At 39.6% G+C, this 25485-nt stretch overlaps 1 long non-coding RNA gene across 1 annotated transcript in view; it reads right to left on the bottom strand.

Annotated features, from left to right (window-relative positions):
* The window catches only part of LOC308496539, a 234324-nt gene that overhangs the window by 89197 nt on the left and 119642 nt on the right, over nt 1–25485 (bottom strand). Inside the window, exon 3 of the long non-coding RNA XR_013993198.1 lies at nt 17313–17406. This is a non-coding gene — a long non-coding RNA (uncharacterized lncRNA). The remainder of the gene's footprint in view (nt 1–17312; nt 17407–25485) is intronic.

The following is a 25485-nucleotide window of genomic DNA, read 5'->3' on the forward strand; positions in this document are numbered from 1 at the left end:
TTGCGCGGAGAAGGGCCCACTCTTGGGTAACATATTTTGGCCAGCCAGCCAGGGGTAGCTGCCCAGGTATAGAAGACCAATCAAGTTTGACTCAGAGTTATTATAGTTCCCAGCACAGTCCAGCCTGTGGGGCACTCCACTTGGGACCCCTCTCTCTTAGGCGAGCCTTTCTCTTGTGCCTGTTCTCTTACGCTTTTGCAATAAAAACTGCTCCTGTTTAAACCTTGCTTGCCTCTCGGGTCCATGTTCTCATTCTTCGGGTAGGTAAGACCTGAACTCGGGACACCAGACACCAGAATCCTATATCATTTGAGGGCTTGTCCCGGATATAAGGAGAGGTAAGCGCACCTCACGCTTTGCTGCCTCTCCTGCGGCTGCTTGCCTGGCTTCAGGCTTCCATTTTTTGGAGACTCTCCCTCTCTTAAAAAATTGGGCCTCCGTCAGCCATTTAAATGCAGTTAGCACGGCTGCCCACCTACAAGACTCGGAGGACAGGTCGTCCAGAAACGGAGGTGGTTGATCCCCCATCTACATCGGGAACGTGGCCGCCTGCCACCGGGCTTCTCTTTTCGCGAAGCAGGATGTCCTCGGGCGCAACGGACAGCGGCGACTGCGGACACAACTGCTGGGCCCGGGTCGTGGCAACTGCAGCGGGTCCCCAAGGGCTCTGCAGTCCCAGGCCAGTCCGATTGCTCCCAGTGGGTGCCCTGGGCCGACCCTTCCCACACTATGGCTCTCTTTCTAGCCTTTCCTGTCCTCAACACCTGTGAGGTGTTGGTCCACGGTCGTTCCCGTTTGACCTCCTCATCAACCAAGATCTCCTCTGTAATACTTAGGGTAAGAAAATGGGGCTTTGCCTTTATCGCACTTCCTTAGCCACCACAGATCACCTCTTCAGGCCATGGCAGAATTCTTTATAACGCCTCATAGTTCTCAAACACCGATGGTGCTGTTCTGAGTTCCTCATCCACCACTTCTGTTGTTTTGTTCCCTGACCCACTCCCGCCATTACACTAGCTCTTGTCTGGCGGTCCACATACATCAAGGCCTCCATCCCTGGGGACCCGAATATTTCCCTGCTTTTCTCTCATACCTCTATTTCTACAGGGTCATCAGAATCACATCCCTTATTCCCAATTCCCTATACCTTAAGGAACACTTCTCTGAGGCCTTCTGGGGTATTTACAATCTTTTCCTTAGCCCGCATGAGGACTGGGATTCCTTAGAATCCCTATCCCTCAGGCAGGTTCCCTCCCTCCAGGTTTTGGTCATTTACTCGCTTATCTCTGCTGTTTTCAAATGGAGTCACTTCTACATAGCCAGCACCATCAATTTCAGGATGCTCCGAGTAGGTCCCTTCATCCCTCCACTCCAAGATGGCTCAGTGTTGGCCACACGTTATACAGGTTCCCTACAGCGGGGGTAGGCAGCAGGCAGGCACTCGGGGTCCAGTCCAGGTGGCCCAGGTACGCATGATTAATCCTGGCCACCGGTGACCCCCAGTCTAACTCCTGGTCATGCAGAGAGCTAGACCACAGGGGCGGGTCTAGGGGATGCCCTAGACAGAACAGCGGGAGAAAAGAGCCATGAAGGGATGCCTTACCTCTTTTCCCTCACAGAGTGGGCAATCAGCCCTCAACTGCCTACACCCCTCTGAAATGCAACCTGAAGCATTGGGATAAATCTGACCCCCAGACCCTGAAGAAAACACATGATATTGCTTTGTTCAGAAACATGGCCCCAATACAAGTTAGAAGACGGGGAAACCTGGCCTCCTGAGGAAGTAGCAACTATATGGTAATACTATTATGTAGTGAGACCTGTGCTTCAGGTGGGAAGGCAAGTAGTCTGAGATAATAGCTCAGATTATTAAGTTTGGGATCTCATAGAGTTAAGAAATAATAAAAAATAACTAAAATAAAGTTTAAGTGAAACTTTTCAGTAATAATCATATATTGGGGATGCTTAGATATAATTTCTCAGCATCTATTGGTAACTTAAGATTTTAGTTTTGCTAAGTTGTATTAAATGATAAAAATTATTAAATATCTAGGTATTTCAAAATAATGAAATAATGAAATATTGATTATTGGATAGGTCTAAATTCATCTATTTCTAGCTTCTTATCACAGGACTGTTAAAAGATAAATTAAGATCTGTTAACAAATATATCTTTCATTGTAATAACTGGCAGTGTATCCCCCTAATGGTTCTGACCCACTGTTAAATCCCTATAAAGAGGTTCGGATCCTAGAGAAGGCCAGGAATTTGTTTAAATGTCTTTAACAACCGAGACAGGAAAACAAGGAATAAAGAAACAGTGAAACTGGATGAGGCCAGAGGCTGCCCAAACTTTTGGTCACAGTTATAGACAACACAGAGCTGAAGCCACCTCAAAATACCCAAAAAGCCCCAGAAAAGGAAACGCCAGGTAAAAGAGCCTACTCTGGATGTGGAAGCCCAGATCACTGGAATAAGGACTTCCTGATCTTCCAAAGCAGCCGTGCCCCTTGTACAAACTAAAAGGGCACTAGAGGAGGGAGTACCCCTTGTTCTGAAAGCAGCAGGGGCCAACTCCCTCTCCCCAAAATGGTTGTAATCACCGTTGGGCCTGAAGCCCCCACTGGCTCCTGAGCTGTTCTCATCACAGGGACAAAACTGCAGGTGACCCTTGACATGGCAGGTAAGCCTGTTTATTAGCCATTTATTCTTTCTTGACATCTCCTCTGAAACCTGCTTGATTGTAGATAGAGCCCCTAGAAAAGGACTCTAGGAACGCTTAGTCAGGAGACCTCTAAACCCCCTAGCTCTAATTATTGTACATTGCTTATAGATTCTGACCTCAATTCTGTTATTTCCTATGTTAACTTGAGAGGTTCAGCAGGCACTCAAAAAATACCGGGACCAATACCTCTCCCAGGCCAACCCCTCTACATATTACTACCCCCTAAAGTCAGGACCAAGTATCGTTAGAAGCCTAGAGGGGGCTCCCTGACAGCCCGGTTGTCAGGGCTTCGGAGAATCAACAGCTGGGACCCCTTCCCTCGAATTAAACCTGTTTCATTTAAGTGTCCACAGGACTCCCCCAGAAGGAAGTCTATTGGCAATTAAAGTACCAGAATTCGGCTCCTTGATTCACCACTCACGAGTCAAGCCTTGGACACCCACAGATCAGAGCCCTGAATACTCCAGCGATCCCCAGGGTGATCTGGGTGGTTTAGATAAGTGCCCGGATGGTGGGACTTAACCCCAAAGGGACGATAGTCGGGGGTTGGGGGGGTTATATTCTCCTAATACTTGCCTTTTTTTCTCTTTATCACTGTCACCCTCATCTGTGCTGCCCTAGACCTGATGCCACTTGCCTGCCACGGTCTCTCGTGGGCAGGCTTGAGTTTGGGACTGATTTGCATTGCATTCTTAGGACTCACTCGATTAGTCCTATGAAACCTTTCCAAAGTTTGGGACTACCGCAGGACTCCTTTCCCTTCCTCTCCTTCTAGCTACCACCTGTTTTTACATATCTTCCATTGAAGGTCTCTCAGGCTGGTGGGCATCCCTTAGAGCCCAACTCCTATGATGGCTATGCCCCCTCGTAGCCCTTCTACTAGTCTTCCTCTTTCTACTCTCATGTGGTTCCTGCATCCTCAATCTACTCACTTGGTTTATCTCTTCTCACCTAGAAGCCATAAGACTACAAATGGTACTCAACATGGAGCCACGTATGGACTTACAAGACCTACCCATCTACGTTGGGCCATTAGACTGCCTTGTGACCAGCTAGCCCACTGCCAGTCCATACTTCACTCCTCCTCAGCAGGAAGCAGCCAGAGCTATCTTCATCCCTTTCCCTAACAGCAGTTAGGGTCAGGTCATCATAGGGGGGATTGAGATAGAAGAAACCAAAGGCAGTCAGGGACATGGCCATCGTGGAGGGGATTAACAAAGCCAAGGGAATAACTTTAATAGCCAGCAAATAGATTCAAGCTGCAGAGCCCGCCAAAACCATCAGCTCAGGTATAGCGGGGAAGGGCCAATCAGCTTGTAATTAACAATTTCAAACTACAGAGAACATGTGCAGTCTGAAGAGATAAAGTAATAGCCTCTTGTCAATCACAGGTGTCAATCAAGTAGTCCCACACCTGGAGAGGAACAGCCCATCCCAGATAAAACCCCCAGGCTCCTACAAACCGCTGCCCCACTCTTGAGCCTTGCCTTTGCTCCGTGCTGCTCCAAACCCTTTGGAGTGTACTTTCTATTCTAATAATGGCCTTGAGCCACTGCTGTCTGTTCAGGCCCACTTTTACCTCTTTGAAGTGTACTTTTTCTTTTAATAAACTGCTTTGTCACTACTTTACCTCCGTATCTCGTTCAATTCTTTCTCTAGATGCCAAGAACCTGGACATCACACCGAGAAGGGCCCATTCTCCTTTAACAACTTCAGTGTACAGTTCTGTTTTCTAAAATACCTGATCATTTACTTCATCATGTTCATTTTGTTTCTTTACTTATAGTTGACATACAATATTATATTAGTTTCGGGTATACAATACAGTGAATAGACATTTATGTATCTTATGAAGTGATCAGTACAAGTCTAATAAACATCTGTCATATTATTACAATATTATTGACTATATTCCTTATGCTGTACATTACATCCTTGTGACTTATTTTATAACTGTAAGTTTGTAATTCTTATTACCCTTTCCCTTCTTGGCCCATCCCCTCACCCCACCTCCTCTGCCAACCATCAATTTGTTCTCTGTATCTATGAATGTGTTTCTGTATCATTTTATTCATTTGTTCCTTATATTCCTCAATATAAGTGAAATCATACAGTATTTGTCTTTTTCTCTTCAACTTATTTCACTTAGCATAATACACTCTCGGTCCATCTATGTTGTTGCAAATGGCAAGATTTTATTTTTTTATACTCAAGTAATATTCCATTGTATATAATTACCACATCTTCTTTGTCTGTTCATCTATTGATGGACACCTAGATTGCTTCCATAGCTTAGCTATTGTAAATAATGCTTCAATGAACATAAGGACGCATATATCTTTTTGAATTAGTGTTTTTGTTTTCTTTGGATAAATACCCAGAAGTAGTGATATGGGAGAGGTTTTGCTTCTGTACGGAATCCACTCCTGGCTCCAACTTAAATCTACATGACATATGCAATGCGGAGAAACGATACTCTGGTCTTTTTGAAAACTTTCTTTTCTCTCTTTGCCTCTTAATGATTCTGCTTCCTGTACATTTACTATGCATAGCAGTTTCAATGCTTCTATTTACTTCATCCCTGTGACTTGGGAGAGGTTTTGCGTCTCTATGGGATCCACTTCTAGTTCCAATTTAAATCTATATAACATATGCAACAGGGGGGAAATGATATGGGCCAAGTGAGTATCCCTCCCCACCCCACTAAAAAACTTCAAGTTTTCTTTCCTATAGAGATTTTAAGTTCCCTTTTTCTTAAGTTTTCTTTCCCCACTTTTTTTATCTCCTACCCTCTGCTTTAAACAATTACCCTAAAACTTGTGATTTATGCTTGTTGATTGTAATCATTGAAGCCTAAGGGTCTTTCCAACCCATTCTGGGCTCAGCTCCTGGAAAACTGATGCCACCTGAGTGAGCAGTTGAATGGCCACAGGCTCCATAAGAGCTGATGGATTTTCCATCATGTAGCCACCCCACATCAATAGCTTTGAGCTCTGCTTTTTAAGAAATTTATTAATTAAAATCTATTTTTCCTTCTTCAGGGGCTTTGGAGATACAGATGATATCCCAGCAAGATTACCAGTTCCAACTAAAGAAGCCAATATGATCTTCCAGGCAAATCTCAAGACCCCTTCCTCTCATCTAAGATCAGACAGGGTGAGAGTTCAGTGAATCCCACAATAGGTAGGAACAGCTCTATGCCTCTGCCCAGCAGGAAAGAGATACAGAAGAAAAGACCTTCTCTGCCTCAACTTCCCATAGAGATTTAATGGGGATCATGACTCTCAAGGGGAAAACAAGGCAGGCAGATAGAGACAGACATTGGGTCTCTGCATTCCTGCACGTCCAACACAACCCACAGAATGCGACCTCCCAAAAGTCCTCCCCTCTCCACCCAAAACTTCCCCTTTTCTCGTAATTATCTACCCCTATGAGGAAACAAATGGGTACAAAATACCCAATGGGTACAAAAATACCCAATGGGTACAAAACCCGTCACTCACACCTGTGCACTAAAGGCCACAACAACCTTCATCTCACCCGGGGCCTCATTATACCATCATTATAATATCATACATACGCCCGGAAGTTCATTAATTTCATTATAACAGACTGAATTCTGGGAAGGAACATGCACATTTTAAAAAGATGAGGTAATAGCCTCTTGTCAATCACAGGTGTCAATCAAGTGGTTTCACTCCCGGAAAGAAACAACCCATTCTAGGGAAAGAAAAAGGGATAAAAACTCCAAGTCCTCAGTAGGCAGCCCTTTTTTAGCCTTGCTTTTGCTAATAAACTGCTTTTTCACTACTTTACCTCGGTATCTCGTTCAATTCTTTGCTCGAGATGCCAAGAATCTGGACACCACGCCGAAGAGGACGCTTCCCCCAGCAGCCAGAGTGGCTAAGATTCCCAGTTTTGCTCAAAGTCCCGGGTTCAAACCATGTCTGGGAATCTAGCCCACACTCTAGCCCGGGTTCGACCCCTGGTGTGAGAGTCAAGCCTGGACATCCCTCTGAGAAAGGCTCACTCTCCGGTAACAGTAGGATTGCTAAGTCATAAGGTAGTTCTATTTTTAATTTTTTGAGGAACCTCCATACTGTTTTCCACAGTGGCTACACTAATTTACAGTCCCACCAACAGTGTACAACGGTTCCCTTTTACCTACATCCTTACCAGCACTTGTTTTTTGTTGTATTTTTGATAATAACCATTCTGACAAGTGTGAGATGATATTTGTGGATTTGGTTTGCATTTCTCTGATTATCAGTGATGTTGAGCATTTTTTCATGTGTCTGTTGGCCATCTATATGTCTTTAGAAAAATGTCTACTCAGTTCCTCTGCCCAGGTTTAATTGGATTGTTTGTTGTTTGATGTTGAGTTACATATTTTGAATATTATCCCCTTAATAGACATATCATTAGAAAATATCTTCTTCCAGTCAGTAGGTTGACTTTTTGTCTTGTTGATGGTTTCCTTTACTGTGCAACTTCTGGTGCAGCCTATTTTTAGTAGTGCTAATTTATTGGCTTTATTAATTACTTGGCATTATGGTGACTATCCCAACTATTCCAATCTCTGTTTTATTAATAACAAATATCTAGGCTTTTTCTGTCTGATAAAACTCAACAAAAAAAAAGTCACCAATATATAGCATATTTAAGACTCATTCTTCACAGAGACCAATGATGGTATTTATTTCTCTGCTGAGCTTCCCACCACCCAGAATTGCTTAGTAGTATTAGTATGTTAATTATATTGGTCAATGGACAACACTATTCCTCACCTGCTATTCCAACACTATTCCTCTAGGGATAAAAGCTCTGTAAAACATGTTACATTTAAAGCTATAAAAAGGCACCGGAAGGAGTTGAATACTATGGGAATTCATTCTGATAAAGAGTTTCTTTTGTTGTAACAAGTTAAACAAAAATATAAATAATTGCAACAATTTTCATCTTTGCAGAATGGTTGTAAATAAGTTATTCTTTCTGACAGTTATTAGTTACTTTTGCCCCATCCCCTGAACATACTGAATAATGAGACAGGTTAGTTAGCCTGTCATTAGGTAGACAGGAAAGTCCCTGGTGAAATAAACAAAAAAGCAGCCATATCCTGAAACTCCAGGTTTGGAATGTCTCCTTCACTCCAGGACAAAGATATGACACTGAGCCTTGAGATTAATAAATTATCTCAAATCCGTTTTGGCCAGACAAAGGAGCACATCTGATAGATAGGAATGGGTTATTTCATTAATCTCTTCAGGACGGGCAAAAAGGACAAACCTGATAGACAAAATCAATTAGAAAGCTCCAGCCCCCTTCCCCAAACAGGCAAGGGAAGGTATAAAAGTAAATGCTTTTGCTTCAGTCACTGGGCACCCCCATTGGAGCCTCCCCCCCACCCCTCCCGGCTCGGGAGCTGCCTTTAATAAACTATCTTCCTTTACAACTTTTTGCCTCTCCCTGGTCTGTGTCCATTCTTTGGTCTCACGAGACACGATCCCTGCCCACACCTAGAAACTGTCAACAGATCCAATATCATCTACATCATTTGAGGACTCACAGAAAAATCTTCCTACATCATCTGGGGGCTCATCCGGGATTGAAGGAGAGGTAAATATTATCTGTGCCTCTGGTTTATCCCCTCCAGCACTGAGCCGGAGGAATGTCGGCCACAGTCCAGCTGCCTTCTCTCTTGCTTTCTCTCTTGGGTGGAGTAAAGCCCAAAGACAGTGCATGGTTGAGGTGAATGGCCCTTGGCAGCAATTGCAGGACTCTGACGGTGGCTACTCTGCAGTGTGGCCCAAATGCTCCCTGGGTCTTCCCCCAGCCCGACTGCCTGTGAGGGTGCCATTTGGAGGCTTCCCTCCCCCTCTCTGCTACTTTCTCCTATCCTTCTGCTGCCTTTTTCCTTTCCATGAGGAGACTGAATACTGGCGTGTGGCTAGGACTGTGGGCCTTTGCAGACAACTGAGGGACCCTGGTCATGGCTACTCTGCGGTGGGCCCCAAAGGTCCCTCTGGTCCCTTCCCAGCCTGACTGCCCATAAGGGTGCCAGCAGGATGACTCCTTTGTCTTTGCTTTTCTTTCATCCTGTCACTATCTCTCCCTAGTACTTGAGACATTGGTCTGGGGTCCCTTCCTTGTGAGACCTCCTCAACACGCTCTAGTAACATTTAAACAAGTTAGCCAGGAACTGAGTCCCTTTTAGGGGACACCAAAACCTCTCACTCACTTTCCTATACCTCTTTTGTTTGCTGTCCTTTGCGGGCATGGGTTGGACAGTTAAATGTCCATTAAGGTGTCCACTGCTTGAAAATTCCCGTGACAGGATAACCCAGTCTTGGAACAGGTCATTTAGTACCTGCCAGGCTCAAGACAAACCCAAGCACCAGTGAAGTCTGTTTGTGCGGCATAATGCCTCTCTGGAGACTTGATTTTTCATCTCCTCTGTTCTATCGCTGTATGTGTCTGGGGACCCTGAGGCTTCTCTGCTGGAGCCCCACCCACCAGGTCACCTCAGCCACCGCCAGGCAGTTTTTAAGGAGGACCAACATATTCCAGATTTGCTTTTCCTTAAGGAAACAGCCTTCTCTGAAGACTTTTGGGGCTTCAGATATCTCTTTTTGTCCCCACTCACATATTGGGCTTCAGGGCCAATTTCCACTACCTCTTGCCTAGGCCGTATGCCTTCCCTACAAGCTTTAAGTATATACTTCCTCCTTAAACATCTTTATTTAGAAGGCCACTATTATATTAATAGACCATCAATTTTTGTGACGCCCAGAGTCGGGGCCATACACTGCTTTACCTTAAGGCACCTCATTATTGGCCACATCCTTTATTGGCCTGTGGGCCAGTGTCAGACATTCAGGCAGGGACAGGGTTGGCGCCCACCTGAAGGCACAGGCCAGGCCATCCAGGTAAGTGTGAATAACCCTGGTGCGCCACGTCTCCCCACCTGCCTCAGAACTGGTCACGTGGTGTCCATAGCCCACTCGTCTAGTGGATGCCCTAGAGCAAGTTGTGGGAGATGAATCGCAAAGGGACGTCTTTCTGTTCTTCCTCCCTTTCAGATGGGCAATCAGCCCTGACATGCCTTCACCCCCCTGAATTATATCTTGAAGCACTGGGACAAATTTGACCCTCAGACTTTGAAGAAGCCATGCCTGGTTTTCTTTTTCTCAGAGATTTGGCCTAAATATACATTAGAATATGGGTAGACTTAGCCTTCTGAGGGAAGTATTAATTACAATACTATCATGCAGCTAGACCTGTTTTGCAGACAAGAGGGCAAATAGTCAGAAGTTCCATATGTTCAGGCTTTTTACACCCTGAGGGACAGCCCAGCTCTTGGTAAAAGATGTAGAGTTGACCCAGCAATTTTGGCTATGACCTCTTGCCTCCCTCCTCCTAAGGGGACTCCTCCTAGGGGGAATCCTTCTAGGGAGACTCTCCTTAAGGAGACCGTTCCTAAAGGGACTCCTCCAAAGGAACCCCCAGTGGGATCCTCCTCTCCTGAGAAGGTCCCTTCAACAAACACCCATCTCCTAATCCACCTGTAAACAGAAATACCTGAGGCTGAGGTATCTGAAGGAAAAAAACTTTTAAAAACCAAGCAGCTAATTCTCAAGCCGGACCCCTTACTCGGTTGCTCTAATTTTAAGTCCTTGCAGGGACCACTCACAGTTGGATTCTTTATAAGGAAAATCACCTTTAGACTGGAGTTCTAGAGTACTAATATTCCAAATAAGCCTACTTTTAAAGTCATGTTATCTCTGTTACAGAATTTGTCAAGAAAATAGCTTAGATTAAATATCTAGGTATTTCAAATAACAAAATGCCGAGGTGTTAATTATTAGGTAGGTCTAAATCTATTTCTAGCTTCTTGTCACAGGAATGTTAAGGGAGAAATTAAGATTGGTTAATAAATATATCTTATATTTTATTACAAAAGCCTATTTTATTACAAAAGACTACAAAAGCTTTTAAAGATTACCAAATATATTCCTGGATTTGCCAGTGGGAATGCTAATTGCTTGCTTTTGGTTGTCAGCAAAAATTAAGGTTCTGAAGGTTATGGATTCTAACATGGAAGAAAATGGCGTGTGTTTTCAAGGAAGGTATAAGGTACGGAAATACATTTTTGAAGGTACTGAAAGAAAGCAGTTTGTCCTAAAGATGGTTATTTCTGAATAAGTAAAAAGAGACAAACTAAGAGGGACTGGGAAAGTTGTAGAAGGTTTGTGAGAACTTTTGAGAGTTATTAACCAAGTAAATTTAAATCTCAAAAGTAAGCTGGTAGAAAATAAAAGTTAAGTTTTCTCTCTCTCTAAGATAAAGTTTATTGGACTATTGGTCTGTTACTGACATTATGAAAATGTTCTCTACCTAAAAAAGCAAAGATTATATAAGTCACCAAAATAATTTTCTATGTTTTATATTTTCTCAGTCAGGTCCTTGGTTACTCAAAAATTAAATCTAAAAACTAAGTTTTGAAATAGTTAAGTAAACTTCTATATTGTAGAACTGCTAGAGTTCATGTGCCTTCTTTGGTATCAGCTATAGGCCAATATAGAAAGCTTAGCCTCATGTTGTCTTCTAGCTGGCAGGGAATCCTAATGGTTCTGACCCACTGTTACAACCCTGATTAAGAGGCTCAGATCCTAGAGAAGGCCAGGAATTTGTATAAATGTCTTTAACAACCAAGACAGAAAAACGAGGAACAAAGGAACGATGAGACCAGAGACAGGCCACACTTTTGGCCACAGTTATGGACAACCCAGGGCTGAAGCTAGCTTAAGATAGATACTCAAAAAGCCCCAGAGAGAAAACGCCAGATAAAGGAGCTTGCTTTGGATGTGGAAGCCCAGGACACTGGAAAAAGGGGTGTCCTAATCCTTCAAAACAGCCGTGCCCCCTATAGAGACTAAGGCCCTAGAGGAGGGAGCAGGGATCAACTCCCTAAAAATGGCTGTCATCACTGTTGGGCCTGAAGTTCCCGGCAGCTGCCAAGCTATTCTCATCACGGGGTAAAACTGCAGGTGACCCTGACAAGGCAGGTAAGCCTATTAATTTCCCAATTGATATAGAAGCCATTTATTCTGTCTCAACTGCTCACTCTGGACCTTTTTCCTCTGAAAACTGCTTGGTTGTAAAGATAAAGGGAGCCCCCAGATTTCGGCTCATTTTACTCAGCCTGTTTATTATCATTGGTCTATACCTTAAAGAAAATGTAAAATAAAGTAAACTTAAAAAGGACTCTGAAACTATTGCGTAAGGAACTAGACCTCGTAGCACACAGCTGGCCAGCTTGCCTCCGGGCCACAGCTGCAGCTGCCCTGCTGGTTCCTGAAACCACCAAGCTCAAGATGGGACAGGACTTAACTGTCTTTGCCCCCCAGCACATTCAAGGACTTTTAAATACTAATAATGATGGGGAAACTGACCTTAAAGTGGTTCCCTGCCACGTGGAACTGACCTAAAATGGTGGCCCGAGTGGAGAGAGAGGTCCCCAGCCTAAGCTCCAGCCCACTTCCTCATAACCCCCTCCGAGCCACACCCTGAGCCAATCACCAGATGACACCTACCCCTTCCCAGACTCAAGGAAGTCCCCAACCTGTAAAAACTTGCTCAAAACCTTGCTAGGGGCTCAGTCTTTTGGGAAGGATCCCGCTGAGCCCGCCGGTGTAGTAAAGCTGACTCTCCTAACTCTCTGAGTGCTGCTTCGGTTCTTTCCAGTCTTGGATTCTGCAACAATAATCATCACTGGATCACTGAGAGCTATCTCCTACGGCATCAGGCCCTGTTGTTAGAAAGTTCTGTAATCGAAATACAGACCTGATCCACACTTAATCCTGCTGCATTCCTCCCAGAGATGGAGAAAAAATTAACTGCCAACAAGTTTTAATACAGACCTATGCTGCTAGAGCAGATTTACAAAAACCCCTCTAGACAACCCAGATTGGACTCTGTTCACTGATGAGAGTTCTGTTATAGAAAACAGCCATATCCTGAAATTCCAAGTTCTGGAATGTCTCCTTCATTCCAGGACAAAGATATGAGACCACGCCTTGAGGTTAATAAATTATCTCAAATCCCTTCAGGACGGACAAAGGAGCAGATCTGATAGATAGGAATGGGTTAGTTCCTTAAGCCCTTCAGGATGGGCAAACAGGACAAACCTGACAAATTCAATTAGAAGGCTCCAGCCCCCTTCCACAAACAGGCAAGGGAAGGTATAAAAGTAAGCTTTTTCCTCAGTCACTGGGCAACCCAGTCGGGACCCCCTCACTGCAACCTTTTCTCCTGCCTCCAATAAACTATCTTCCTTTACAGCTTTTTGCCTCTCCCTGGTCCATGTGTCCATTCTTCAGTCTCATGAGACACCATCCCGGCCCACACCCAGACACTGCCGGCAGATCCAACATCATTTACATCATTTGGGGACTCACAGAAAACTATTCCTACATCAGTAATATTTTAGTCTCTGCAACTGTTAGCCCTTGTTATGATACTTTAAATTTTATTTTTCATTTTTCACTGCTAGCTGATTAATACTGCCATAAAAGAAGGCTATTAATTTTCATTATCTATTATACTGGTATATTCTGCTATGATACAAGGATATCTTATAAATTTTAAATATAATTCATAAATATTAAATATGACTAGTAGCTTTTCTCCTGAAATATTTTAAAACATTTTATAAAAGCTTTTTCTAAGTATATAACAATATGTATATGAAATTAAAGATAATCTTATTTCCAATAATTATATATTTCATTTTCTTGTATTACATTAGGCTTAACTTCAAAAACAATTTAATTTGTAGAGCTGGTTTTGTAACAATATTATGCAAATTAGTATTGGTTTGTAGTAATCCTTACATAATACTTATGTTCTATTCTATTATTTTTTTACATAGCCTATTGTTTAATTAGAAAGTGCTGCTGAGTTTTACCAATCCTGTTCCAGTACAAGTGATGTGAATATATTAATTTAGTTTAATTTGTCCCTGAAACAAATTACAATGGTACCTTGGTTTTCTAACGTAATCCATTCCAGAAGACCGTTCCAGTTCTGAAACGTTCAAAAACCGAGGCATAGTTTCCCCATAGAAAATAATGCAAAATGGATTAATCAGTTCCAGACTTTTAAAATCAACCCCTAAAACTGCAAATTTAGCATGAATTTTGCTATCTAATGATACCATAGATCCATAAAATTTACAGCGTTCATAAACCAAAATGTTCGTCAACGGAGACATTCGAAAACCAAGATACCACTGTATGCTGAGAAATTGCTAACGTTATATAATCATTGGAAAACTTGTGAACATTTTAAAAATCTTGTTCACTTTTTTACTAAATTTTAGATAACTTATAATATTGATTTTGAGAATTTTTATTGATCCCTGTTTTTTAAGTAGTTTTTATTTTAAGTTGCTAAGGTTTTGGTATGTGTGCGTTTAATTCTTTTACTTAATTTCAACGGGTATGGCTTATGCAGAGGCAATGTAGCCTGCACTTAATCGAATTTATTCAAGTTTTTGAGGGGAGATCAATATATGATCACTTTAATATATTTTTAAAGAAATGAGAGATAAATGTTTCATCTCTGTTTCAGATCTTTATTTCATAATACTTATTTACTCATTTTTCAATATTGTATGCATATAATAGTGCTTGTTGATTTTATTATTTGCCATTTTCATATTATTCCTTGATCCTTTACTATGTAATTCATTAGTACTAACAGATATATATTAAATCTCTATTACTACTGTATTGTGAAGGAACTTGTATTTCTAGGCATTTCTCCTTATGAATGTATGGCTAGAATTCATGGAAAATTTTATTATATATGCTATGTTAATTGAATTTTATTATAATTTTGATGTTTGATTCCTTTTCATCTGCTATTAATATTGATTTTCTTGTATTTTTTTGGAATTTCACAATAATACATTGATTTATTCCTATTCTATTATATTTATTTTATTGTATATACTAAAAGACAACTTTAATGTTTATACAGTTAAGTAGGGATTTTATTTATTTATTTTTGTGAACAGGGTGTTGTACTAACACTATAATTTGTAAATAATCTATCTTCTATTCACACTTTCAAAAGTTTTCCTCTCTCAGATTCCAAGATTCTACATGTGTGTTAGGCTGTGTCTGTGTTCTCTGTTTTATTTGTGTTTGTCTATCCCTATGCTCATGCAAAATTTTAAAATTAACATAACTTTACATGTGTTGAAATCTGGGATATCCAGTGCCTCTCTGTGGTGGCTTAGAGATGGATGCAATGTCTTTTTTCCAGTAAAGAGACAGGATTTCCCTTGAATCTGGGATGGCCATAGAAAACTGACTGAATACAATTCAGAATTAACACAATTGTGGGACCCAACATTAGACATAAAAACCTTGCAGCTTTTACCTTGGTCTCTTGGCAATGCTGTCTCTTGGATGGCTCCCTCTCAGAACACTGCCATAATGAGATAAATCCAAGCCATGAGGAGAGCCCTTGTGTAGACGTACCTGTAGACAACTGCAGCTGAGCTTCCAGCCTTCATTCAGCATCAACTGGCAACAATGTGGACAAGCCCTGACAGACATTCAGCCTCGGTGAGATTTTTCATTTTTCATTTAACTGCAACTCCATGACAGAACCCCTAAGCAAAACCACCCACCCACCTAAACCCATTCAGTCCTGTATAGAGCATATAAAATGTATTATACATGTTGGATTGAGGTTTGCAAAACAAGTTGTTTACTAGTAGGACAGGACTATGGCTGCACTTGTGGGAGACTGATAAGAGTAAAGAGAAAGTAAACATATTAATGTGTAGAGTATATACATGAAAGTAAACATGTTTATTTTTATGTGTGAAACTGAGCATAACAAAATTGAGTGGTAAACATGTTCACCAAAACAATTTCTGGTTATCACCTGAGAGGTAAACAACTCCTGGCAAACAACTTCTGGTTATTATCTAAGAAGTAAGCAAGTCCAAGGAAAAGAGGATAAAAGCAGACCTCCAGAGCAATGCCATGAGTGGTCTGACTGGGCGCCCCAGCTAAGACCCTCTGCGAGGCTCTGAGCGAGACGCTCCAGAACGATCCTACAGGACATCCTTCTGGGTGATCCCACAGAGCCCCCCGTGAGGTGCGAGCCACGATACCGGGACTCTCTGAAGTTCTTCCTTGCGAGACCAGCTTGCCTCAGACCGTCATGGGCCCAGTCGCCTCTCCTGGACCAGGAAACGTCTCCATCCCGATTGACTCTGGGATTTGGTTTGTTATTAAAGTCTATTCTATTCTGTATAACTTTCTGTGCTTACCAGAGCACGGGCCTCCCTGGAGGGACATTGGCTCCCAAATAAAGCTGTGTTACTCACTCTATCTGAACCTGTGTGCCGGGACTTTGTTCCCCACTCGGGTCATGAATACCAAACAAGGAGGTAGGGTCCTGCCGAGGGGTTAATGTCCCCTTGACTTTCAGGAAGAGACTGAAATGTGGTGACTGCCCTTCCAGGCGCTTGCAACAAATCCATAGAAAAATGAAAAAAAAAAAAAAAATGATAAACTAGTCTTTTAAGCCAGTAAACTTTGGAGAGGTTTATTTCACATCAATAAGTAACCAGGATGTTTGTGTTCATCACCTAAATTTTCTTTCCTATTTATTTTCAGTCACTGTGAACTTTAGGATTAGCTTATAATTTCATTTTCAAAAATTAGGAATGTGAATGGAATTGACACATGGATTAATTTGGAGAAAATTAAGAGTCTTTATGAAACAAATGGAAAAGAAACAAATTACAAGGCTCTGGGTTTGGAAGAAAGTCAATGAATAAAACTAAAGTAGAATCACACATTTATTTGCCTGTCATGCAGGTTTGTTGTTCATCAACCCAATTTTATAACAGGACTCAAAAGAAAATGAAGTTTTAGAAATAAATGCTATAAAAATTCAAGCATTTTAAATATATGAGCTTTTAAAGATGTATGTCTTTAAGAAAAAATAAAACTCCCCCCTAGCATTTCATAAAATTTAATGCACAAATACATGTGTATCACAAAGTGTTAAAATATTATTTTCATATGTTGGAAGATTCAATCCATGCCTCTCTTAAAAATTTAGAACTTGTTTGCTTGTAAGGCTGAGTGCATTTTGGAAAAACTTTGTGTTAGCTACAAATAACAATCATTTCAAGCCCAGCAACCGACTCTACTTTAGCAGAATCCTTTGAAGAGTCTTTCACTGCCTTGTCTCTCCTCCTATTGGCACCCAGGTCCCTACTGTCCCAATTATAATAATAAGAGAGGGAGGGAAACAGGGAGGGAGGGAGGGAAGGAAGGAAGAAAAAAGGAAGGAAGGAAAGAAGGAAGGAAGAGGGAAAGAAGGAAGGAAGGAAGGAAGGAAGGAAGGAAGGAAGGAAGGAAGGAAGGAAGGAAGGAAGGAAGGAAGGAAAGAAGGAAGAAAGGAAAGAAGGGAGGAAAAAACATTTGTTTAAAATGAGGTAATGCTGTGTTTCATAGTTTAAAAGTACATGAAAGCCAAATGCACACTTACTCACCTGTTTAACATGCAAGTTTGGGGATACAATCCTTCAGCAAACAACAGGTTTATTGATTATAAGGATTCTAGCACAGCTTTCTTGCCAATATATGCTGTTTTGTGAAGAAAAAGAGACAAAAAAAAGTGATTTGGAAATGAGCCACCTTTATTTTAAGTTCCCCAGTCAACATGTTGCCACAGCAACCAAAGTTCTTGCTATCCGGGAAAAGACAGATGTCTTTGCTTCAATCAGGATGCAAAGCTAAGAAGGAAAAAGAAAAAAAGCAATGAAAATTCATCATTTCATTATTTGAAGTGTGAATTGCTCTGAGTTGGCTTTGAGCCATAGTTCCTATCCACAGGATCCTTTAACATGTATTCAAGTCCCTCAATATTGCAATACTTCATTTCCATTAATTAAATAATTGCATCCAACACTATCTCATGATTCAGTTGAATCCATTCATTGTCAAAACCAGTCATTATTCAATTTAAAGTAGTTTATATTATTATGCAGTGCATTGACAAACATGATGTTTAACTTTACTTAATAGGCAGGGTTGTGTCCAGAGAAGGAAAAGATGGGGACTATGAAAGGAAAACAGAAAGAGGACCAGAAAATGCCTACATTTTCAGTTATTTGGCTATATGTGCTTTTTTCTTCTCACCCCAGAAGCTTCACTAAAATAAAGGTACAGCAATTGATAAATGTTTAAACTGATAAGAACGAAAAATAGAGATAATAGTAGACAAGATATTATAACAAATTTTTGAAGATGGAAAATAAATAGAATAGTAAGTGAATTAACAGAATAGAGGAAGTTTCCATCAATCTGTCTGCTTAATCTTCTGAGACTTCCTCACACTGTGTGGACCCCCCTCCCCCCATCCATTATCCCTCTGATAGTGGCTCTCCTCATGGCTTGGATACAGAAGAGCAGTGAGCAAATTTAGATAGAATTGCAGGTAAACTGAAGTTCAAGGTCTACAGAAGGCAAAGTGTTAAAACAGAAAACCAGGAAGTTGGTTAAAAATTCTGGTTCAAGAAGAGTCAGAGCTTTCAGACTCTTTTTCACTGACTGTGTATACATGAGAATAGAGGTAGGAAGACTAAGATAACAGACAGATAAAGTTGAGAGGGAGGGGTGGCCCAGGTCTCAAAGTAGGAACCTTAATAAAAAGTTTACATATTACATACTACACTCTTCAATTTTGTTTAATTTAGTGTTTGCATTTTTTACTTACTAGGCTTTATTTTTCAGGATAGTTTTACATGTACAGAAAACTTGAGAAGATAATGCAGAGTTCCTACATACCTCCTCTCCCCTAAATACTATTTCCCCTTTTCTTAACATTTTGCTTTATATGGTACATTTGTTACAATTGCTAACCCAACATGGATACCTTATTATTAGCTACAAAACATAGTTTACACCTTCTCATTCTTTGTGTTGTACTATTTATTCTATGGGTTTGACAAATGTATAATGTCATGTATCTACCATTAAAATATCACTCAGAATAGTTTTGCTACTCTAAATGTCCCCTATTCATTCCTCTTCCTACTCCACCTGAACTGCTGCCAACCACTGATCTGTTTGTCTCTATAGTGTTGCCTTAACCAGAAAATGTCATACCATTGGAACAGTACAGTATGTAGCCTTTCATACTGGCTTTGTTCTCCTAACAATATATATTGTTAAGGCCAAGCAGACAGACGGAGTGAAAATATACATGCTGATACTGGAAGAAGAATTTAAGGAAGATAATATTACAATTTTTGATACTGGTTTAAGCTAGTATTATCATACACAAGTGGAGCAGAGGCCCACAACAGGTCAGGACAAGGAACTTTATTAATTCTGTCACTGTATGTATCACTTACACATGTCTCAGCTACTCTAACTATTTAAATTTTCTCTATTGTAAAGAAAATTAATGCTGCTGATCCAACATCAGGATAAGTACTTCAGATTTTCCAGTTGTTCAAATGTGTTTTCTCATCTGGTTTTCACAAGCTACATTATCCAAGCAACAATCTCAGATAGGTGTGTCACCATAACCATGGAGAAGATCGGCATCTTAAGGTGCACCAAAGGGTTGGGTCTTATCCGTGAGCCTCATATTCTTAATAACTGAGCTGAAGAGTACAAATGTTCATTTCAACATGGTAGAACATATTTCTTGAAAATATATAATGTTTTAGACGACTGGTTTCTTCACATAAAAAGCACAATTCCTTCCCTAAATATTTGAATATTCACTTACTTTTCATAGTTGATTATATGTAATGAACTGAAAAGTTCATCACAATACACAATAACTTGCATAGCTTCAAAGTTCACAATGAAGTAGATCATCTGCCTTTTAAATGTTGGAATGGATCTGTATTTTCATGGAAATAATTAAATTACCATTTGGCTATATTTTATCACATATGGTATACTTAAATACCCAAGCAATATTAGTCACCTGTTTTATATTATGCTTGTATTACTTATTATACAAAATATGTTACATAGATCATACTTTGTTTTGACTATTGAAAAACTATGCCTACGATGTTTAATGCTGTAACTTAGTAATTCCATGGGAGTTCCAGAGTCCCCTTGGGAATTCTTCATATTGACATGACATCCCAAATTTTCAGAATCTACATTGGGATATCTGTAATTTCACTAAAAAATATGTTGAAACCCAAGCAATTATCCCTTCGGCTGTTCATCACAGAAGTCTCAGAAGATTAAGCATTTGTATTCTAGGGTTGGAATAATTTACCCTTTGAAAGACATGTAAGGAAATAAAATAAGCTCAAAATTGCCTTTAAAACTATTACTTTGAAAAGAAATGTTACCTACATAGAAGGTAAAACAACTAAATGCCTATTTAACATTTATAACATGTTATGAGCCATATTATTATCTACGTAAATAAGGAGTTGAAGGATATTTCACAAGACTCCCTTGAGTTACAACACTATCTTTCAGCAGAATCCAATGAAAACATGTTCTGTTTTAAAGAATTGGTCCAAGAAAGACGATTCAAGAAATTCCTCTTAAGACACTGGTCAGATAATTGTTATGATCTAGTCTATGGCTCTCAATATGTTTTTTTGATCATTCTTAATGAAGATGAATGTGAATGGTTATTAATCTGCACAAAGTTTGAATTGCCTGGAAACCATTATTGAGTAACTTTTCTGCCTTCTGATTTTCCAAGAATTCATCTCAATTTCCTCAAAATTTATTTCCTCAAAATCTATCATGTGGGAAGATGGAATAGATATACTTTTCCTTATTTCTCCCACTACATACCAAAGAAAGAGACAGAGAGAGTGAGTGAGAGACAGAGAGAGAGAGAGAGAGAGAGAGAGAGAGAGAGAGAGAGAGAGAGAGAGAGAGAGGGAGGGAGAGAGAGAGAAAGCAAGCAAGAAAGCAAGCAAGAAAAAAGAAAGAAAGAAAGAAAGAAAGAAAGAAAGAAAGAAAGAAAGAAAGAAAGAAAGAAAGAAAGAAAGAAAGAAAGAAAGAAAGAAAGAAAGCATTCTTATATAAAGCAAACATAGGAAGATTCTAAGAAATGTAGAGAAGGCAAAATGGCTAGGGCATTAGGACCCAAGGAATGACAAGATGATGAGTTCCCTGTATTTTTCCCCCTTTATATATTCCAGACATTGACCTGAAGCAGCTCACAATCAAGAAATGCCAATGGACACGGAGGGGCTGGGGTGGCGGGGGACAAGGATGGGCAGCTTACTGAGAGAAACACTCAAACAGTTATATAATAATAACTATTCTACTCAAGCCAAATGCCACAGTGAAAAAAAAACACAAAAAAGTGGCCTGATCCTCATCTCCACCAAGAAAGGCAGAATGGAGAGCCTAAATATCCACTGCACCTGGTAGTAATCAGGTGTTCTCTCCTCCATCTGCTATTCTGGTGTCAGAGGCCACCTTCTATGTGATGTCAGTGGAGGGGTGGAGGGGAAGTAATGCGGCAGCCCTGTCCCTTCAGGCCATAGGGGTATGAGTGGAGGCCTCACTGTAAGCCAGAACTCCCACCTCTGCTCAGTAGTAAAGAGGATTGCTTTCCTCATGTGTCATTAGGCTGAGCAGGAAACCTAGATTTCTATTCTCACATGGCAGTAAAGAAACTGCCAGAATAATGTCCAAAAAAAGAAAAGTTATCAAAAATAAAGGTTAAATAAGATCCAGAGTTTCATAATATAGTACCAGAAATTTCCAAGTTCCATCACAAGTAGCTTGTTACACCAAAAACAAAGAAGATCTGAAACTGAAGGAGAACAACTATAATCAATAAAGGAAACCACTGAAAAGATAGAGGTATTAGAATGATCTGACACAAATTTTCAAACAACCATCTTAAAATCACTTTAAAAAGCAATTGTGAGCATGTTTATACCAATTTAAAAATATAAACACTCAACAAAGAAATAGGAAATCTCAGCAAAGAAACAGGAGATATAAAAAAGATGACTGGATTAAGAAACTGTGGTACATTTATACAATGGAGCCATAACGAAGAAGGAAATCTTGCCATTTGCAACAATATGAATAGACCTAGAGAACATTATTTTAAGTGAAATAAGTCAGACAGAGAAAGACAAGTACCATATGACCTCACTTATATGCGGAATCTAAAAAAACGAATAAGTGAATGAAGTAATCAGAAACAGTTTTGGAGATAAAGAGGAAACACTGAGGGTTGTTAGATGGGCGGGAGGGTGGAGATAAGGGGGAAGGTGAGGGGATTAGAAAACAGTCGGTAACCACAAGATGGCCATGGGATTTTGAAAATTAATTTGGCGAACGTAATCAATAATGTTGTAAAGATTTTGTAGGGTACCCGATGGACACGTGTCCCATTTGGGAGACCACCTCAGGGAAGATGTAGATGCCTGATCAATGCACTGTACACTAGAAGCTAAACAATAATGAATGCCAACTATAATTATATATATATATATATATATATGTAGGTATATACTTACAAGAAGTGGAGTACAGCATTAGGAATAGAGACAGTGGAAATATAATGGCTCAGTGCGATGTCAGAGGGATAGTGGATGGGGGGAGGGGGGTCCACACAGTGTGAGGGATATAAATGATAAACGTCTAAGTATTACTTTGTCTTGTGCACCTGAAACTAAAAAAAAAAAAAAAAAAGGACCAAATGGAAATTTTAGAAGAGAAAAATATACTAACTGAAATAAACTCAATAACAAAATGAAGAGGGAAAATGAAAGAATTAGTGAGGTTGAACGTAGAAAATAGCAAAGCTGAACAACGGAGAGAAACTATACTGAAAAAAATGAACAGTGAAGGGGGATGGTAGAGGGTAAAGGGGGTCAAATATATGGTGATGAAAAGAGAATTGACTCTGGATGGTGAGTAAACAACGTGATATATATATATATATATATATATATATATATATATATATGATGTATTATAGAATTGTACACTTGAAACCTATGTAATTTGGTAACCATTGTCACCCCAATAAATTTAATTTTAAAAAATGGAAAGAAAAAAATAAACAGATGTGCAGTGACCTGTGGGACTGTAACAAAATATCTAACATTTGTGTCATCAGAGTCTTAAAAGGAGAGAATAAGGTGCAAGGGACTGAAAAAGTACTCAAAGAAATGTGGCAGGAAGATTTCCAAATTTGACAAGATAAATAAACCTACATATTCAAGAAGCTGCGTGAACCACAAACAGAATAATCCCAAAGAAACTCACACCAAGACACATTATATTCAAACTTCTAAAAATAAAGACAAAGAAAAATCTTGAAAGCAGCAAAAGAAAAACTACACATTATCTATAGGCAAAAAATTATTTGTATTACAGTGGATTTCTTATTAGAAGCCATGGAGGTCAGAAGAAAGTAACACATTTTCAAGTGCTGAAAGAAATGAACTGTGAACCAAGAATTCTATATTCAATGTAATATTTTTCAGGACTCTAATGAAAGTCAAGATGCTCTCAAATGAAAGAATGAATGAATGAATGAATGAATGAATGAATGAATAAATAAATAAATAGATAAATAAATAAATAAATAAATAAATAGACTAAGAGAAATGATCACCATCAGACCTACCCTACACATCATCAGATCTAAGTTATCTGACTCAGGAGTCCTCTCCAGTATCTTGACTCAGAGTCTACCTATACAGGGGAAAGTTTTTTACCCTTCTTAGTGAGAAGGCACAAAAACTTTAAATATTTTATGCATCACTATAGAATTGGTTGTATACATTGGTTTAAATTAACCGTAGCATTTTCTAAATGTTGGTTTTATCACTCTTAGTTACTCCTTTGAGTATATTCATGAAGTGTAATGCTTAATAACCCTTCCTGGTATTGTTACAGATGGCTAGCCAGATGAGATGAATCCCTTGATATATTGCAAATACAAATTCTGAGACCGAGAGTGGATAAAACCAGTTAAACCTTAAAGTGTGGTCTCAAATGTCAGCATGAAACACCTGTGCTATAGATTTAAGAACTGCAATGAAAAAACACAAAATATCTGCACTATTTAATTTTAGGTTTGTGGTATGGAATTTATTCATCCATTTTTTTTATTTTTATTTTTTCATTTAAAACAAGCATTCAAATTCTGTAAAGAAAACAATTAAAACACTGTCAAATATGTTAAATATGATATGATACCCATCCTCAGACTCAGAAGCTAGTGTACATAATAGGTGATGTGTAAATAAATATTTGGCAGTGCGCAATATGAATTTGGGAAATCTGCCTACAATGTGATAATCTACTTAGGGTGATTCCTCTTCGTCATGGTGACTAAACTTGTTATTCTTTAATTTGTTCTTTCAAATCCTTTTCCATCTGTTATTTGTCTTCACTTCTAATATCATTTTCCCTGATAATACCATGAGCTGTCTGTTTTTCCTATAACAATGATAATATTTAATCTATTATCCCTCACAAACATGTATGTGGATGTGTGTGGATGTCTGTGTAGGTTTGTGCTTGTGATTGTGTACATTTGTATGTATTTGTATGACCATATATGTACTTGTGTGTGTATGTGTATGTGTGTGTGTGCGTCTATGTGTGTATAGTTGCATGTCTCCTGATTATATGTGTGTTTGTGTGTTTATTTGTTTTTTATTTATCGATCAATCTATCTAACTTTAAACTTTTATGTCTTATTTACCTACCTAGTTACCTGCTTCCTATCTACTTTTACTCCAAAACAAGAATCACTTCACACCTTTTGAAATATTGTTTCACTTAAATTGAAATGACCACCTGATCACAAATACATGCTCAATAACTAAAATATGCTAGTCACTCTACCAGTTATTGTGAATATACAGTTAAAAATATACACTTTCTGCCCTGAAAAACACTTCTCTTAAAAAAAGTTTTGAGAAAACTGAGAAAATGGATATGTGACTAAAATGTAATTGATTTTAGTCATCAAACCAAAATTATACAAATCCTACCTAAAATTCCTCAACATTTCATTAAACAAATTCTTAAGTTTCCTTAGTTTTATACATCAGATTCTAATAATCTGACTCAGGTGCTCTTTCCAGCGTCCATTTTCCTTTCTGCATGATTCTCTGACATCCAGCTGGTGTTCTAGTGGACCTGCATAATTCACCATTTCATAAATATTCGCTTCTCCTCAATTACTTCAAAAAATTAAACATGCTATTTCTTTTTGGCTTACTCCTTCTCTCTTTTCCAGTGTCAATGCATTTCATCTGAAACCACTTTTCCAAACTGGCACAGGTTCTACATACTAGTAACTTACACCTTCTTAGTCACCTTCCTTTAGATTGTACCTGTCCTGTAACAATTCTCACAATCTGCATAAAGCAGTAAAATATATACAGCTAACGTGTTAGAGATATGCCTATCGCTGTGCTAGGCACTAGGCATACAGCTAGTCACAAAAGGGTACTGCTCGCACCCACACGGAGTTTAGAGCCCAGCAGTAAAAGTGAACTTTTAACAAATTATTTAAAAATAAGTACATGGCAGAGTGAGTACTGTGAAAGTAGATACAGAAGAGCGTGTAGTAAGCGTGTTTGTGTTATTTATGGGAAGGAGTGTTGCTAGATGGCAAATGCTTTGAGAGGAGAGATCACGTGTCTGTGGCATCTCCAATGAACCTTGTATATACAT

Source organism: Rhinolophus hipposideros (assembly GCF_964194185.1).
Source record: "Rhinolophus hipposideros genome assembly, chromosome: 4".
NCBI classification, from domain to species: domain Eukaryota; kingdom Metazoa; phylum Chordata; class Mammalia; order Chiroptera; family Rhinolophidae; genus Rhinolophus; species Rhinolophus hipposideros.